The sequence below is a fragment of the Chroicocephalus ridibundus genome, chromosome 7, assembly GCF_963924245.1.
Source record: "Chroicocephalus ridibundus chromosome 7, bChrRid1.1, whole genome shotgun sequence".
Lineage (NCBI taxonomy): Eukaryota > Metazoa > Chordata > Aves > Charadriiformes > Laridae > Chroicocephalus > Chroicocephalus ridibundus.
In genome coordinates this window covers 49,687,224-49,692,473 of record NC_086290.1, presented here as the reverse complement: position 1 = coordinate 49,692,473, position 5,250 = coordinate 49,687,224, and the positions used below count along the sequence as shown (strand labels likewise).

The window sequence follows — 5,250 nt, the reverse complement described above, 5'->3', positions numbered from 1 at the left end:
AGCTTCCTAGGAATCCTAGTCTCAAAACATATTTTCATTTAAATAACCGTGATAGAAAACGGGAGAAATTTCTCAAAAATCGGCACTGTAGTGGGGGCTAGTTTTACTTCTTATTCATTGCTAAGATTCATTCTTTACTAAGATTTTGATTCTAACATTTCCTGTACAACTGTTGCTGTCCAATTAGAGTTATTAGGGATAGATTTTACACCTCCTCTCGTCTTACTTCATATCCTGCCAAGATTTTTTCACCTGCAGAACTGGGAGGAGGCTTTTTCATGCACATTCATCTCGACAGCCATTAAAATCCACTTCTGCTCTCAACACTCAAGGAAGAAAAAGAAAGTTCCTAGAAAGTTGATGAGCATTTTTTGAAGATTTATACCAATATAATGGTTACCTAAAGATTGCTTAAAGGCTTTCTGGACTCAGAATTTTACACCACTGTCTTGTAGCTAATAAACGACGACATGAAATGACCCTTTATTGAACCCTGGTGATTTGTTTCAGAGGAAGGCATGCTTTGGGAGAGTTTTGTTCGTTTGTGCCCATAACTGTTTCGTTTTAATGGTCAGCCATCCCCTTTGTTTTTCAGACTGAGGTCTATTGAAATCCTCACGCCAGGCGCTCTGCGCTGACTCCAGCCGGCAGAAAATCTTTGTATTTGCGCTATTAAGGTGAACTGGTTTTCTAATGCCAGCAAGTTCCGGGTGTGCTAAGCTTTGCCTATACATTTATATGTATAGGCGTGTATCATACACATATATGTAAAGTGGGAGGAAGTTTTTGTCTTTCATGTGAGTTAAGAGTCACTTTCATTGCTGAAGAGTATGTGTATAAATTAGTCTGGGAAACTGCGTGAAGAGACTTGTGAAAGTATATATATATTAAAGGGAGATAGCGTGAGCGTAAAGCAAGAAGCCAGAAACTGGTTTAATAAGGCTTTTTTGGACTCTCCTCGAACTTAACTTCTCTGTTTCAGTCTGAAATGTTGTATTTCATGCTTATCAACCTGTAAAACTAGTTAGAAATATGTCCTGCTAATTCACGCATGAAGACAAAGATTAAATGATTTACCTAGCTAATGAATGAACTATGTTGCTGCAGTCTGTGAGTTCAGTCAAATTGTACGCACTGTGCTGTGACTCTGGAAGTTCTACCTCTTTGAGTCATGTAGGAATCCCGACTTTTCTTGGAAGCAATAAGCGAGCCTAAAGCTGTGACAGCGTGGGAGGAAAGTCTTTGAATATCAAACCCTAAAGCCTCAAAACCAGAGGATAAGTAATAGGAACTCACTGTTTCGGTTTTGAACTACTTAGTTTTAAATGCAGACTTGCAATTTTGACGGCTTGGCTTGTGGTTTTGTGCAGCAACTTGCAGAGCAAAGGTGTACTGAGGCTGTGCTGACAGAATTTCTTGTCTATTGTGTCTGTTGTTCCCTGCTTTTCCCTTGTTAAATCCCTATGCCACTTGTTGTACCTGCGCACCAATATAAGCCTAAAAAGTAAATTATATTTATCAACAGACAGTTCCTCAAATGCTTTGTTATTTAATCTGTGGTTTAGCATTCCAGTGTAGTAACCGTGAACTCGATATGCTGAAAATAATGTACTTCTGTATCCTGTGCTTTTGCATGGCCAGTTAATACTGTAGCTTTTCATGGCGAAGGAAAACTTGCTTCTTCCAGAGGGAAATTCCAAGGCATTTCTGTGTCCTATATGGAACAGAGGTAAGTAGAGCCCTTACAGTAAAAGGCAGGGATAACGTGCTGCTCCGGGGTGATTAGAGACTGCTTAATAAGACATTTGGTAGCTCTGTAAAAATAGAGCTGACTATACTGAAACTATTTTTTGCCCATTTAGGTTTTTCTGGAGCACTAAGTCAATAGTTGCCCATTCATTATGGTGTAAATGTGGACTGTAGATTCTCATCATAAGAAAGAGACTATTTCTTCTGTAAGAAAAAAGGTGTTTTCCTTACCACATTTACTTCAGTACTTTATTTACCCACGTGAAATTACTTGCTAGCCTTATTTGGCACACAGCTCTTCAATGAGTTTTCATAAACTGTCCCAGGTCAGAATGTGAACCTCATTGCAGTGGTCATAAAACATTACTTTTACAGACAAACCATATTATTGAAAGAACCAAGTGTTCCAGATACTAAAACTAGTTTGTTGTATTTTCATTTGTGAACTATTCTTTGTGAACAATAACATGGGCTGGGTCTTAGCAAATATTTTAGCAAGCCAGTTGAAGATCAAATTTCCCATCAGAAACAAAGTTAACAAAATCTTTCAATTAAAGAATGGTTACTTATGGAGCAAGTATCTATTTTACTTAAATAATTTGTCTTGGCTATACAGTCAAAAATCAGAAACCCAGGATTTTTCTGTGCACATCAGTAAGAATAGTTAACCTTCAATCGAGCAAAACAGAATTTCCTCTGAAAAAGAAGGGTGGAATTGGGGGTGGGGGAGCGGGGGCAGGCACTTTAGTAGCTCTTTGAATACTAAAAGCTGACATAAAAAACATAAAACATTTAAAACATAAACTTTCCCGGGAGCATCCTACACACACCCCCCAACTGTCTTATGGTGCTTAATTTCAGAGCTCCCCTTTGATTGTTTTCATTCATATCTGTAAACATACGTAAGTCACATCAATACAGAGCAAATCTCAATACATCACCCTAGGATACTGAAAATACACAAGTTAAAATCAACCCTCTGGGGGCTCATATTGGGGAATAACTTCACCCTTGTTTGAAGAGTGGTCAAATAAATAAATCTTGAATTTTTTGGCAGGTTATCTTGGCCCAGCACTTTGGGGCTTGGTGGGGTTTTTTTTTGTTTTTATTTTGAGGTGACTTAAATTTATGATGACCAACATTCTAGGAGTTAATTAGGTGCAGGTGTCCTTCATGAAACACCTCTCAGGTGTTCGCTAATTTATATGTCTCACTGCAGCAGCTGTCCTATCTGTGGAGCTCCTCTGCTCTGCTGGAATTGATCCATCAGTAGGTTGGGATCTGCACAATAGATGAAGGTCAGGATTCTCTGCCTCCTGAGGAGCATTTAAGGAATGGAAATTACCAAGGGTAAGCGGTTTGGTTTGGGTTTTCTTGCTATAGCTTGATGCCCCGTAACAGCAGCAGTCAGAAGATCAGTATCAAAAGACTCTGCCCTGTTTACCCATAGGGAAGCAGAATGACTCTTCCCCTCAGGAAGCCCAGCATCTGAGGTGTGACCACGAGCTCCAGGGGTCAGCCCCAGGAGGAGGTTCAAGCTAAGTCTCCAGATAATCTTGTGCATTTGGTAAATGCTGCTGAGAAGCAGCTCCTGAACGCTCAGGCATTTCGCTGTTCACGTTGAGGAGCAGGAGAGTACAGGGCTGCACCTCCCCTCTTCTGCGGTTTTAAGAAATAAAGCAAAATGATGGTGTATTTTGTTTTATTCCCCTTTGTGGAATTTGGCTCTAAATCCTCCTTACGATGAAATGGCTGTTGAAGATCACTTACAAAGGACACCCATTTTGTTTGCAGATGGAGGTGTGCCCACAGATACATGAGGTGACACCCTGAACATCTATAAAAGGAAAAAATAAGCTTTTATGTGCTAATCTCTATCAGATGACTAAGTGAAGGTGTCAAAAGTCACATATAAAGGTCTGTGTTGCTATGGCCAGCAGTAATATTAGATCATCTGAGCACAATCAACTTATTCTTGAAGTATTTTTGAGATTCTTCCAGTCTCCTGTGCCTTGGAGCTCGAGGACCAGGAATGCAGACAAGGGTCTCTCAGAGCCCGGCTTTGACTTTGGCAGAAGCTAAAATATTGATAATTTGATGTATTACATCCACAGAACTAGAATTCTGTGGCAAATCAGCACTTCTGACTTGGTCTCTAGATGAGTGTGTTCCACAGCCAGCTTTTGAGGTCTTTGCCAGTCCAAAATCAAGGAATTTGCCCCACAGTGAGGTTAACTGCAACATCTCTCAGCACAGGCTGTGATCATATGGAGGTATAGTCCAGGCCTGGTCCCTTGACGAGAGGAATTCAGAGTCAGCAATAACAAGGCAGCATCCACTCCATGATCAGTTACGTCCCAGTCTGGTCCCTACAGCAGACCAGTGGAAACAGCTTTTGCAGTTACGCTGACATGTATATGTGGGTCCTGCATTTTGGACACAACAACCCCAAGCAACACTACAGGCTTGGGGAAGAGTGGCTGGAAAGCTGCCCAGCAGAAAAGGACCTGGGGGTGCTGGTGGACGGCCAGCTTAACATGAGCCAGCAGTGTGCCCAGGTGGCCAAGAAGGCCAACAGCATTCTGGCTTGTATCAGGAATAGCGTGGCCAGCAGGAGTAGGGAAGGGATCGTGCCTCTGTACTCGGCACTGGTGAGGCCTCACCTCGAGTGCTGTGTTCAGTTCTGGGCCCCTCTGTACAAGAGGGACATTGAAGTGCTGGAGCGTGTCCAGAGGAGAGCTACCAGGCTGGTGAGGGGTCTGGAGACCAGGTCATATGAGGAGAGGCTGAGGGAGCTGGGCATGTTTAGCTTGGAGGAGAGGAGGCTGAGGGGAGACCTCATTGCCCTCTACAACTCCCTGAAAGGAGGTTGGAGAGAGGTGGGTGTTGGCCTCTTCTCCCAGATGAATAACGACAGGACCAGAGGAAATGGTCTGAAGCTGCGGCAGGGGAGGTTTAGATTAGATATTAGGAAGAATGACTTTCCTGAAAGAGTGGTGAGGCACTGGAGCAGCCTGCCCAGGGAGGTGGCTGAGTCACCATCCCTAGAGGTATTTAAGAAACATCTAGATGTGGCACTTCAGGGCACGCTCTAGTGGCAGAGATTGTAGGGGTTTTTTTTGTGTGTGTATGGTTGGACTCGATGATTTCAAAGGTCCTTTCCAACCATGAAGATTCTATGATTCTATGTCCAAATATCGCCAGAATCTACTGGCTGATTCCAGTCCAGCTTCCAGCACAGGAAGAGGGTCTTGGGGTAATATGTGTCTGGTGAGAAGAGACAACAGAAAAAGTTACAGAGAAACTTCAGGGGAGAACTTTGGTTACACAGAAATCATCACTAGAAATTTTGCTTATATGAAATCTGCTTCTTTAGTTCTAGTGCTCCCACCGTGACACTTCAGATAAAATAATTGCTATTTACTGTTCAAAACACCAGTCTTCAGAGAAGATGCACAGACGATATTGGTGCAAAGCACCTAGGAAAAATGCTGTGAAGAC

The 5,250-nt window shown here is 42.4% G+C and overlaps 1 long non-coding RNA gene across 1 annotated transcript; it reads left to right on the top strand.

The window, feature by feature from the left end:
* Window positions 1-1,601: 1,601 nt before the first annotated feature.
* On the top strand, window positions 1,602-5,250 carry LOC134518346 (uncharacterized). The gene is made up of 3 exons (XR_010071939.1): window positions 1,602-1,729; window positions 2,969-3,099; window positions 5,126-5,250. It is a non-coding gene; the product is annotated as an uncharacterized LOC134518346 (long non-coding RNA).